Below are 14,193 nucleotides of genomic sequence, written 5' to 3' on the forward strand. Positions count from 1 at the left end.
TGCATTAACTCTCCAGGGAGTGCTGTGCTCCCCAAAAGCTTTTAGGGCTGCAGAAGGATGATCAGTCATCCTGAATGAATATTTCTTTACTGATATTGGGGCTAATCACTGCTAAGACGGAGCACAAGATTCCCTAGTTTATCTGTTTCAAGAGAAGGTTTTGGGTTTTTAGTACCAGGAGTAGGATTTCAGCTTGTTTTTAGTGTCAGCAAGTAGGGGGGGGGGGGCAGTGGATGTTTGCTTGGGTTCTTAAAAGAAAATAAAGAACCACTGATGGTTATATATTAAGAATGCGGGGGCTGGGGATTTAGCTCAGTGGTAGAGCGCTTACCTAGGAAGCGCAAGGCCCTGGGTTCGGTCCCCAGCTCTGAAAAAGAAAAAAAAAAGAACCAAAAAAAAAAAAAAAAAAAAAAGAATGTGGTGAGAAGCAAAGGACAATTTGAAGAAAGTATCTCTTGATGGAATTGATGACAAGGATGGCGAGATGACAGAGATGTTGGATGGCAACCGCTGGGCATCAACAGTGTTAAAAGAAAAGAGGAGGGGGAAAACCAGAGCATGAAGTAGGGATGCAGCTGATAGATTTAGGCAATCTTACCTAAAGAGTTTTAGACAGAGCCTATCTTTGCATTATACTTGGGCTGGCTGTGATTTTCCTACATCATTTACTCTTTCAAAGTCTAGGGTAGCTCTGCTTTGTCTCACACCAATCATTTTCTTCTCTAGCTATACTTTTCCTTTGGGATATAAGACCATTATGGGTGGCCAAAAATAACCATCACCACCATCACCACCACCACCACCACCACCACCACCACCACCACCACCACCATCATCATCATTGTCTTTGTTATTTATAACTGTTATTATATCTGCTGCTGTTAAGGCAAATTTAGACTCCACTCCATGAAACACTGTGTACTTGGGAGGAATCCCAAGCTTTCTTAGCTTTTTACCAGTTATTTTATGAGTCGGGGTTCTTGTTGACCATGTGTCTTCTCTTGTGAACACTGATGGCATTTCCCGTCCATCTTGGCTTTCCACTGTCCTCAACGTCTGGCACTTGCTTTTTGCAGCCTCTCTGATCTAGAGAACAGAAGACTTACACAAGGGGTTGGGGATTTAGCTCAGTGGTAGACCGCTTGCCTAGCAAGCACAAGGCCCTGGGTTCGGTCCCCAGCTCCGAAAAAAAGAAAAAAGAAAAAGAAAAGAAAAGAAAAAAGACTTACACAAGTTGGAGGAAAATTTGAGGTGTCCTGTAGTCCCATGGAAATGAATAGCCCTGGAGACAGGTCCAAAATAATATTCCTCTAGTCCTTATCTATATTGGTACAGGTTTCCAAGTACAGCTATTGACCACTCAGAAGGACAGTTGCTCCAGTATTAATGAAGTCCTGCTTGAAAACTGAGCTGTTGGGGCTACAGAAACAGTGCAGAGGTTAAGAGCACTTATAGTCGCACCTGACATGGGTCTAATTTCTGGCAAGCAGGTTCGTGGCTCAAAACCACCCACAACCTCAGTTCCACAAATCTAGAGTCCTCTTCCACAAGGAGGCACCAAACATTCACATGTTGAGCATATATACACGCAGGGAAACCATTCAGACATAAAAAATAAACATATCTAAACATTTTAACTAAAATAGTATCTTGCTGTAGTATACTACTTGGCAAAAGTCTGACAGCGAAAGATTATAGAATAAACTTGATAGAAGCCTTTATATGTTAAATCGAAATCTGACATAGTTGTGGGAAACTGTAAACAATTATTTTGATGAGACATGCTATTTTGGGTTTGTTTTTAAGCCTATTAATTGCCTAAGGAACTCTGATATCCCAGGGCTAAGTTATTTTCTCTGTCTTTACATTTTAAGAATCACAGAGCCTACAAGATCATCTCTGAGGAGAGGGCGTAGTCATGATAATGAAATTGGACGCTGGTATAGAAGCTATTGTGTTCTGAAAACAACAGGGGATTTAGACTTCTTATGTCCTCAGAGCTGAGATGATGATTAAACTACACACTGACTAGTGCTTTATCTAACGATCTTTAGTTACACTGTGGACTCAAAGAAATTTAGGCCAGCCTGGAAGCTTTAATTCATAATGATCACACAATTATAAGCTAGAGTGTACCATGGGAGCAATGTAAAGACACACAAGAACTTGTACACATTACATATGTTCAGGAGGTGTAATAAAGACAAATTTAAAGCAAACAATATTGAATCATCTTTCAGTTTTAGATTAGGCTGCTGATCTTATCATATTTTACGTGTATTAACAATCCTTAATGTGAAGCTTGTCCTTTCAAAGATATTATGGCAATATAATTTGAAAGCCTCTAAGTCAAAGACTTAGAGCCTAACCTGATTATTGGTAAGACTTTTAACAGGCTGAATAGACACCATCAGCTTGGTATTTACACTGCCAGAACTTTGAAATAGACTGTCGTTAAAGAGGAGAACATAGACAGTCCACTGCTCTAAATTTTTGTTATAATTGATCTTTGAAACACAAGATACTGACTATTCTTATTTTAATACTTAATAACACAGCCAATTTTCTTATGTACGGAGGCATATTCAGAATCTGAATGTGACCCATGGTTGGTCTCGCATGTTCTGTCATCCTCACCATAAAAATTAGATTTCACAAAGAAGTTGCCAACCAAGTTTTTGTCAGTATATCTGTATATGTGCATGTGCGTATGTATAACTTTCTTACACTTACCATTTGTGTATTAGGACTATTTCTGGGGACTGGGAGATAGCTCAGTGGTTAAGAGGTCTTGCTGCTCTTCCAGGGAACTCAAATTTTATTTTCAGCCCCCATGTGGTAGTTCACAACCATCTTCAATCTTCACCTCAAGTTGTGGGGATCTGATGCTTTCTTTTTTTTTTTTCCCCCGGAGCTGAGGACCAAACCCAGGGCCTTGAGCTTGCTAGGCAAGCACTCTACCACTGAACTAAATCCCCAACCCCAAATGTGTAGCCCAGGCTGGCCTCGAACTCGTGATCCTCCTGCCTCTGCCTCCTTCAGCAAATCCTACCGGTGTGCGCCACCACAACCGGCCTGATGCTTTCTTTTATCCTTCATGGCACTAGGCCAGCAGATGGTGTCTAGACATATGTCCAGGCAAAATAACCACGCACAAGGAAAAATGTAAAATAAATAAAAAACTTTTGAAAAAGAAATGGTAAACAATTTGTCAAAGACTTACAATATATATTATCTACAAGCACCCCAAATGCTGTAAATCAATTTTTTGTCTTATTATTTTTGTTACGCATGAGAGTCACCACAAATGAAATAAAATTTAAAAATTTTGAAAATAGATCATCATAAAAAAAATCTCTGAATCAGTATTTACTGTAATACCTGAATGATAGTTATATTTCATGGTAAAAAATGATAGAAATAACTAACATTTTTTCTTTTTAGAATAATTTTTATTCTTATCAAAATAAAAAAATTAAACGATGAGTCTAGCTTGCTGAAAATCAGTATCCCTACATCGTCCATCCCGCCCTCCTATCCTACCTCCCTTTGAGCTCTTTAGTAACAGCCTCCACGTTTCTCAGTAGTATTTAGGTTCCCCTGGTACCGGTTAGTTCCATGCTTTGCCTACAGACTTTGGGATACAGGAAGGCTCGTTCTTCCACACCCTCATCCCCCATCACTTTCTTTCATTCTTTAGTTTCCCCATCTAAAGACAGCACCGAGTGTCATTTTTTTGATTAAATCAGTTTTCAGTATTTTTACTATTCCAGATATGCTCAAGTTAGTGTCTTATTGCTATAGCAACAAATTACTTCAAACTTAGTACCTTAAAATAGCACAAAGTTATCATTTTACCATGCTAGGGACCGGAACTCTGAAATGCACCTTAGTGGGTAGAGCCAAGGGCCGTCTTCCTTCTATAAGCAGTCCCTTCCCTTTAGCAGTTCCTTAGTTTGGCTGTATCGCCGACTGTCTGCTTCTGCTGAGTCTCCAACTCTGGCTCCTCCTTCTTCTACATTGTAAGGACTCTGGAGTTTTTGCTGATTGGATGCCAAAGAAGTGCAAGATCGTCCTCTTGCCTCAGCATCCTGAATCTGAAGAAAAAAGTCCCAGTTGCGATGTAAGATGATTATTTACAGATTGGCATAACAACATCTTTAGAGAGACGGTATTCTGCGTGTAGTGTGTTCTATGTCACCCCTGCTAATCATGTTTCCATTTTCCTGTATAACCGTGTTTTTCATGGCGCTGATCATTGGGCTGCTTTTCCTCTGCCTGTATTTTTTTTAAAAATTATTATTTTACTTGTTCAATTTATATCCTGGTTGCTGCCCCCCTCCTGGTCACCCCTCCAAAAACCCCTCCTCCAAATCCCTTCCCCTTCTCCTCTGAATGCGGGGGGAGGGGGGCTTCCCTGGGTATCCCTCCTCCCTGGCCCATCAAGTCTCTGTGAGGCTGGGAGCGTCTTCTCCCACTGAGGACAGACAAGGCAGCCCATGGTAACAATAGATATTGTGTCATAGAAATAATTAACACTTTAAGATTTCATTAAATATTTAATAGAGCTTAAAATATCATATTAAGATGTTTTAAGAGCTGCTAGGGTAGGTGCCTAGTATTTAGGGGGAGGCACTGTCAACCCAAGTGACATAACACACACACACACTCACGCACACACACACACAGTGTGTGTGTCCATATCTTATATTCACACATATATGGTTTATATATAATTTTATGTATGTTAATAATGATGTGTCAAACATCCTAGGTATCTGTCCCTCTTCCACAATAAATGAATTTTTAAAAATTATGTTCAATTTTTTAATTGTTCAGTCATTATCCCCCTCCCATTCTGCCCTCCGACAGTTCCTCATCCCATTCCTCCTCCCCCATCTCCAAAAGGATGTCCCCACCCCCCTCACCACACCATACCCCTCCAGACCTCCCCATTCCTTGGGGCCTCAAGTCTCTCAAGGGTTAGGTGCATCTTCCCTCACTGAGGCCAGACCAGGCAGTCCTTTGCTGTACATGTGTTGGGGACTTCAAATCAGCTAGCGAGTGTTGCCTGGTTGGTGGCTCAGTGTCTGAGGTATTATCAGGGGTCCAGGTCGGTTGAGACTGCTGGTCTTCCTATGGGGTCTCCCTCCCTGGCTTCAGTCCATTGGTTGGGTATAAGTATCTGCTTCTATCTCAGTCTGCCTCTCAGAGGACAGCCATGCTAGGCTGTAAGCACACCATAATATCAGTAATGGTGTCAGGCCTTGGAGCTTTCCCTTGAGCTGGCTTCCAATTTGGCCCTGTCACTGGACCTCCTTTCCCTCAGTCTCTTGTTTTACAAACAATCATTTTTCTCTGCTGTCAATTTTTATCCCTGAAGTTCTTTCAGACAGGAACAATTCTGGGTCAGAGTTTTTGACTGTGGGATGGCAATCCCATCCCTCTACTTGATTTCCTGTCTTTCCACTGGAGGCAGATTCTACAAGTTCCCTCTCCCGACTGTTGGACATTCCATCTAAGGTCCCTCCCATTGAGTACTGAGAGTCTCTCACCTCCCAGGTCTCTGGTACATTCTAAAGGGTCCCCCACCCCCACCTCCGCCACCTCCCAGATCCTGAGATTGCATATTTCTACTCATTCTGCTGACCCTCGGGGCTTCACTCCTATCCCCACCCTCAACCCCACCCCCTGCAAGACCTGATCCTGTTCCCCTTTTCCACTCCCCCTCCCCTCTCCCACCCAGTTCCTTCCCTATAAATGATTTTTTTTTTTACAAAGTTTTCCATCAGTGTGAAATTCTTGTATGAGTACAATGCTTACGCATGTAAGCCTTTTCAGCAGTGTGAATTCATGAAAGCTACAGGAACTGGAGCAGTGAATTCTGCACAATGCTTACTCACATAAGGCTTCTCTCCAGAGTGAGTTCTTTAATGTTTGATAAGATGTCAAGAACATAAAGCACTTTTGCACATGTTTTACTAATGCATCATTTTTCTCTGCTGTCAGTTCTTTCATGAGAGCTATGAGTCCTGGAATAGGTGAATGTTTTTCACAATGCTTCTCTGCAGATGGCTCTCCCCAGTGTGACTGACTCCTTTTAGGAATGCACCAACAATTAGAGCAGGAGAAGGCTTTCCCACAATGCTCACAGCCACAAGGCTACTGTCCTGACTGAATTCTTAGGGTCACTATGGTGGGAACTGATGAGGGTTTTCTCATATGTATTACATGCAAAGGATTTCTTTCCAGCGTAAATTCTTTCGCAAGAATAAGAGCATCTGAAACTAGTGAAGGCTTTTCCATAATGCTTACATAAATAAGGCATCCCTCCAATGTGGGTTCTTTCATGAATTTTACAGTATTTGAAACTGATGAAGGCTTTTCTACAATGTTTGCATGTATAAGTGAGTTACTTTATGGTGTTAAACAGTGACACATTTACATGATTTACCATACTGCTTACAAATGTAAGTTTTCTCTTCAACATGGTTTTTTTCCATGGTTGATGAGGTCATTGGAAGAAATGAAGGATTCTTCACAGTGTGTGCACTCAAATGGTGTCACTCCTTATCGATTGCTTCATCTATCTGGCCCTGTCCTTCGGATGTTTACATTGAGTTCTCTCATGAGGCTGGTCAGAAGGGGCACACGTACAGGCTTCTAACATTGTTGATGTTTTACAGTTTCTCTCTAGGAGGAGGTTCAAGTGCCTAAAATGGTTCAGAATGACTGACATCTTTCGATTGTGTCTGAGGTGTAAAAGCCTTTACCACAGGTTCCACATATCCAGATCATTGCCCTCTAGCTTGGTCTCTGAGACACACATGTGAGGATGAACGACCACTGATGTGTCTTACGCACAGTTGGCTTTCGTGTACTGTTATCACAGCGGCATGTCCTCCTCAGCCACATTCTCAGGACCTGGTCACTGATTTTCATCACATTGGCTATCGTATTCACATTCACAGTCTTTCTCAACCACCTGAGTTCTGAGAGAGAGAGAGAGAGAGAGAGAGAGAGAGAGAGAGAGAGAGAGACTGAGAGAGAGAGAGAAAGACAGAGACAGAGACACAGAGACAGAGAGAGACAGAGAGAGAGACAGAGAGAGAGACTGAGAGAGAGAGACCGAGAGAGACAGAGAGAGACAGAGACAGAGACACAGACAGAGACACAGAGACACAGAGACACAGAGAAAGACAGAGAGAGACAGAGTCAGAGACACAGAGACAGAGACACAGAGAGAGACAGAGACACAGAGAGAGACAGAGACACAGAGAGAGACAGAGAGAGACAGAGAGAGACAGAGAAAGACAGAGAGATTACTGTAACTAACTATAATATCTCAGAGGCCATAACAGAATGCCCCCAATGTTATGAACAATTTAGGTCACATGTAAAGACCCCGTTATGAGTTGATGAGTGTTTACTTCTTTAAGAATTATGACAGAGCAACATCACCACTTCCTTGGAGGTTAATAATACTCTTCTAGGAGATCAGAGATTAGTTACAGCTTCTAAGTCACAAATTCCTGCTCACACATTTCTGTTACTCTGGATCCACAGGATCCGTTGCGTTCTTCTGGCTTCCGTAAATCCTCACCATACATGTGGCACACATTCACACAAGCAGAGGAACTAATACACAAAATAATGAACATAAAAGGGGTGAGCATCCAGCCAAAGGTCATGGTGTTAGTAGACAATCACATGGGTAACACCGGCAGTTAGGTATTTTCAATAGTCTGTGTGGGTGGCTTCTTTTTAACAACCCAACACAAGCTAGGGTCATCTGAGAATAGGGACAGTCAACTGAGAAAATGGCTCCATTAGATTGGCCTGTAAGCAAGCCTGTGCAGGCATTTTATTCACTAATGGTTGATGCTGGAGGGCTTAGCCTATGGTGGGTGGTGTGCCCCTGGGCAAGTGGGCATGAGTTGCATAAGAAAAGTACCTAAGTAATTCACGGGGAGCAAGCTAGTCAGCAGCATCCCTCCATGGTCTCCAGGTCAGTCTCTGCCTCTAGGTTTCTGCCTTTAGGTTCTTGCCTCTTTTGAGCTTCTGCTCTGCCGTCCTTGGTAGACTATAACATGGACGTGCAACCCAAAATAAGTCTGTTGCCCACAAACATTGTTTACCACAGCAACAGAGAGCATTGTAAAATAGAAGTTAGTTACCAGGTTCATAGGGATACTGATGTGACCAAGGTGATCGAGTGGGTTTTGATGTAACTGTGGAAGTGTCTGGAACATTGAGCTGGAAGTCATTGAAAGCTCAGAGGTTAAGGAGCTTTTGCAGGACCTTGGAAGATAAGAATCTGAGAGCAATAGAGATGATGGGAACGGGCTTGTAATGTTTCAGGTGTGCTGGAGGCACCTCAAAGCCTGTCATGAAGTTCATGTCATATTTTGTCTTAGGAATCCATACTTTCTTGTCAGCTAGAGTTGAAGAATGACCTGGGAATAACAAGAAAACAATGTTATTTAAGAGAAATCTTCATGGATTTAAGTCAGCGCCTGAAGCAGGCTGCATCTTAACCTGGTTGCAGATTATGATAATTATAATGTTCTTTCAGGCAGCAGTAAGTGTGGCATCATGATAGCTGCTGAACTGAAGGGAGCATGGGAAGAAATGGGGACTAACCCTGTCAAAGGCCAGGGGAGGCCATTACTGAAGGTGGAGCTTTGGTCGCAGCGGAAACCCTGGGATTGAAGGGGTTATGAAAAAACTCAAGTGCTAGGATCAGAGTCCCTCAAGAGAGGCCAGGAGGGCATTGGTGATGATACAAGCTCTGAAGACTGGATTATTAGAGATATGTGTTCCATGAGAAGACTGTGAAGGACTGAAGCAGTTGCACAGTAGAGGCAGTCTGAGCCTATCAGTCAAGTCATGTGTTGTGTGCACGGCAGGACCAGAAGGGTATATCACGCAAAACCATTCAGGACATCGGGAGATTGTGAGTAGATTCTAAACCTGGGAGACAAGACTTGATCATTTGATTTACTTTTATTTTGCTTTGGTTTGAGTGGAAGTCTGTACTGGTTCTTCAAATTTGGAAAACAGAAATAAAAGAAATATTGCTATGATATTTCAGGAGCCCTAACCATTTAAAACGTTAGACTTTTTCACACACTGGGAGACTTCTAATGTCATATTATGTTTTGTATAGAGATATTAAGAGTACTTGGCAACAAAAACATGCAATGTTATGGATTAATGCTGATGTTTTCATGTGTCGTGTTGGCAATGGTTCAGTTACTTGTACTTGGTAGCTTTTGTTAACCTGACACAAGCTAAGACACACATCTGAGAGGAAGAAAGCTAAATGGATAAATGGATAAAATTAATGTGTAGGCAAGTCTGTAGGGACATTTTCTTGGTTAATGACTGATGTACAATGGCCCAGCCTGCTTTGGGTGATTTGCCCCTAGAGTGATGGGCACACAATGTGTAAGTGAGGTAGTAGAGTAAGCTGTTAAGACCACATGTAATTATGGCATTTCTCTCATCACTTCTGCTTCAGTTCCTGCCTCTAGATCCCTGCCAGACTTGACTTCAGGCTCTGGACTCCTTTATGAGTGAACTGTGACGTGGAAATGTAAGCCAAAATAAGCCCCATCCCAAAGTTTGTTTTTTTTTTTTTTTGTCATTAAAAAGAAAAAAAAAAAACAAAGTAAAACAGTTCTTATATTCAAAGCCTGAAAAGAATATCAATTAAGAAATCTGAAGTATTTTGGGTATGAAGGGAAGGATTTGTGTAATGAACAACTTGAAAAGCTCTTTCGGAATTTAATGTTATATCACGCGCTGGCACTATTCATAGATTACACAGATGAGTTACTCGAATTCTGCACGATCCAGTTCAATGTTCTGTTACAGGAATTTGGGTTAGAGTCAGTTTGCACTTAGATATATTTGAATCATTTGGTAAGTTCTTAGTGGTCCCATCACTTCCAAATGTTTCATGTAAACTGCTTTCTAATGAATATAAATCACCCCGGATTTTTCCTGAAATCTCTGGAGTTGTCTTCAGAATTTCCTTCTACTGTTTTATTTAGAAGTAAACCCAAAGAATTTATTATGACATATTCAACATTAAAAACTTTAAATTCAGCTGTTATGAAATGGCCAGTCATACTAAATTCACATGTCCCCTTCAATAATTCAATTTACACCACTACACACATAGAAAAGGAAGCAGTTATTCTTACTGAATACGCCACACAAAAAAACACATGGTGTGTTGTTTTTTTTTTTTTTAAAACTAAGGAGATCAGGTTCATAAAGGTTTTTTACATCACATCTCTGGAGGGGTTCTTTTGACAGGAATCCAAAAACAACAACAACAACAATAACAACAACAACAAGAAACAACCCTACTGTTCTGAGGTGAAGTTCACAGCCACATCCTCAAAGGTCACTGGCTCCTAAAACAGTGCACATGTTAGGATGTTGAGTTTTACCTGCAGGCTGACAGGGTACAGAATCGCCGAGGACTGAAGCTAATGAAGACACTGCTACATGATTATGTAGATAAAGGTTAACCCATGAATACCTGTGGTATGCTATCTTCATTTTTTCAGGGAAGACAAGAACCCAACATCTCAGTTACTAGTCTTCCGTTAAGCAACACCATGACCAAGGCAACTCTTATTAAAAGAAAAACCATCTAGTTGGACCTTGCTAGTTGGACATTTAGACGGTTGTTCATGATCACCATGGTGGGAAACAGACAGGCATGGTGCTGGAGTGGTAGCTATTTTACTCCATGTCTAAAGGTAGCACGTAAAAAGTCAGACAGGGACTTTTGAAATCTGAAGGCCCCCTCCAAGCCACACCTCCTACAACAAAGCCACACCTTCCCTTCCTTCCCGAACAGTTCCACCACCTGGGGCTCAAACATTCAAACATATGTGCCTATGTAGGGCAGTCACAGTCAAACCGATGCACCTGCCCACAGGAGAGACAGCATTGTATGAATTGTATCCTGGATTGCAGTATTCCAGAAGGGAAATGACAGCAGTCACTCTTACATTACTCTACTCAATTGTGCATGTAATTTGACCAATTGCTTTATAGTCCTGCTTTATGCGGACTGTACCCCAGGGCATGAAGTAAATTCTTTTTACCTTACGTCACTTTTGTCAGCATAGTTTATCACAGTGAGTTGAAAAACATAAGAAATGGGTACAAAATTGGGGCCAGCGCCCTAAGTAATTTTGGAAGGAATGGAGAATTAGCAAGGAAAAACTTTTTTTAAGATTTTATTTATTTATTATATATGAGTACACAAGAAGAGGGCATCAGATCTCATTACAGATGGTTGTGAGCCACCATGTGGTTGCTGGGAATTGAACTCATGACCTCTGGAAGAGCAGTCGGGTGCTCTTAACCTCTGAGCCATCTCTCCAGCCCCTTTCTTTTTTAAAGACAAGAACAAACCTAAAAAACACTGAAAATGAAGCTGTATAAATCATTCTGGTAGATACTTCAATGACAGAAATGCTGAAAAAAATGCTTACAGAGGAGACGTGGATCAGGAAGGGTCAGTGGGGAACAAGGACTCTGTCAGGAACTAGAGAAAGAGCTATCCCTGTGCTATTACCCTCAAGCATATAACTTCATAGAGCTCTACAGCAGAGTGCCTGAATGACCTTGAATTTAAAGACTGTCAAGTAGTTTGGTAGAGGACAAGAACGGGAGCAAGCTAAAATCTTAGAGAGGCAGAGCAGCTGAAGTTGTAACAAGTTTAGTCCTAAGCTCTGGGGTAACAGTGAGACCGTGCAAGTACAGGGAAAACGGAGCAACCTGGGATGCTACTGGGCTTGGGCTATGCACCCAGTCTTTTCAGAAACACGCACTGGTACCATGTGAGTATCCTTCTTTGAACAATTATCTATTGGTAAGCCTGGACCACACCATTTATTATGCTGTGTATTCTTCTGTTTTAAAAACACCAAAAAGCCACTCCCTGGGAACACACAGGCCACTCCTACCAGGAAAGCAGGTAGGTTAACTGCACATCTTCAAGTTTTCTTCTACTCCCTCCAATTCAAATCACCCAGTCTTATTCCCAGCTTAGCAACAGAACACCTGACACAGTCTCCCCCCTCTCTCTATTCCCATGTCCAGTGGATCCCACAGAAGTGCCCATCCTAACCTCCCTCTTCCTACTGTTTTATCCCAGCCCCCAACTCCAGCAGGCACCCCCTGCTCTCACACAGGCCACCCCTGCCAGGGAAGGCTGCGGATCTCTATTTTCTCTGCTCCTCCGGATCCAGTCCTCTAGTCTCACCCCCAACTCTGCATCAGAACACCTTTGGCAACACGCCCCTCCCCCATCTCCAGTGTATCCCATAGCTCTTCTTAGTTCTAACCTCCCTCCCCACACTCACTGCTTTACCTCAGCCCCCAACTCAAGCAGGCAATGTCTGGGAATCCATGAGCCACTCTGAATTTGGAAGCAAGTAGGCTAACAGATCTTCGCTTCTCTCTGGGTTTCCCTGAATTGAATCCAGGAATCTCACCCCAACTTTCCAGCAGACCACCTGAGTACTCCCTTTTCCCCTGCCTCGATCTCCAGGGGACTACACAGATCTTACCCTCTTAATCCCCACCCCCATATTCAGTGCTCTATCTCAGCTCTCAACTCCAGCAGGCATTTCCTGGTACCTGTTCATTCTGACCAGGGAAGCATGGTATTGGAATAAAAACAGATATATTCATCAACGAATGAAATGAAGACCCAGACATAAAACCACACATCTATGGACACTTGATTTTAATTCAATGTAAGTCAGAAATGTATGCATACTCACACGCACATGTATGTATATATATGCACACACACACAGGCACACACACAAGGACTAAAGAACTCACCTCACCTGAAAGAGTTGAACCAAAAAACTGAACCAAAGCACTGAACCACCTCAAGGTCTCAAATTTTTTTTAAAAAAAAATGTCTTTTGGGCTGGAGACATGGCTCAGCGGTTAAGAGCACCGACTGCTCTTCCAGAGGTCCTGAGTTCAATTCCCAGCATCCATATGGTGGCTCACGACCATCTGTAATGATATCTGATGCCTTTTTCTGCTGTGTCTGAAGACAGCCACAGTGTACTTATATATAATAAATAAATACATGTTTGTTAAAAAAATGTCTTTTAACTTATGTGTATGAGTGTGTACACAATTGTGTGCATAGTTGCGGAGAGCAGGAAGAGGTAGGGAGGTAGTCAAATGTGGGGAAACTAGAGTGACAAGTGTGCACAAGCCACCTGATTCCCGTGATGGGAAATACAGCAAAGTGCTCCGGACGTGAAGCCAAGGCTGTTCATCATGCATCCATTTCCCCAGGCAGCAAAACGGTTCCTTATATACTTGCTATTGTCCGAGAGTTTGTTTACCTCAGGTTTCCAAGCAACAGGAAGGGCAGGGAAGCAGAAGTCACACCAACCTTATCGAGCAAATGCTTTCTCAATTTAACGATGTACACATTTTATGTGTTTCTGTGTCTGTGTACACCATGTGTTTGCAGACTTCCCAGGAGGCACTGAATGGTTTATGGATATGGAATCGCAGACAGTTGTAGGCTACCATGTGTGTGCATGTAAACTGAACCAGAGTTCCCTGAAACCTGAGTATGCACTAACCACTGCGGAGCCCACCTTCCAACCCCCTTTGAAAGTCCAATTAAATAATGAATGACCACACTTCCCCTTCTCTTTTCTCCCTCCAACATTCCCACATCTTCTGTCTGCAACTGGTGGAATGTTTGTCTTTATTGTTACATCTATACTTACAGCTGTATAAATATTACCATCTCCCCATATTATTCTTCTAACTTGGGTGTATATAGAGTAGACTATTCTGCATTGAATAGCTAATTATAGAACTCATACCTGGGAGATGGTACTTCTCCCTCTCTAATTAGTAACCTATAATTCTTCATCTAGGAGGGGTTCCCCCTTCCCTGTCTGTCATTATTGGCAATATTCTTGATTGCCTGCTATGCTGTTGAGGTACTCTAGGTGTAACTTCGCTGTCATTTCTAAGAGACAATCTCACGCAAAGCATCATGGTAGCCTGGCTCTTAACATCTTGCCACTCCTTTGAAAATGGTCCCTGAGCCTCAGGTGCAGGAGCTGCAGAGTAGGTGTACTTAGTGGGCCTGGGAGTCCGACGATCACATTG

At 42.3% G+C, this 14,193-nt stretch overlaps 1 protein-coding gene across 1 annotated transcript in view; it reads left to right on the forward strand.

The window, feature by feature from the left end:
- Positions 1–14,193, forward strand: part of Ftl1l5 (ferritin light chain 1 like 5) — a 576,109-nt gene that overhangs the window by 504,010 nt on the left and 57,906 nt on the right. The window lies entirely within an intron of this gene.

Source organism: Rattus norvegicus, chromosome 7 (genome assembly GCF_036323735.1).
Source record: "Rattus norvegicus strain BN/NHsdMcwi chromosome 7, GRCr8, whole genome shotgun sequence".
NCBI classification, from domain to species: Eukaryota; Metazoa; Chordata; class Mammalia; order Rodentia; family Muridae; genus Rattus; species Rattus norvegicus.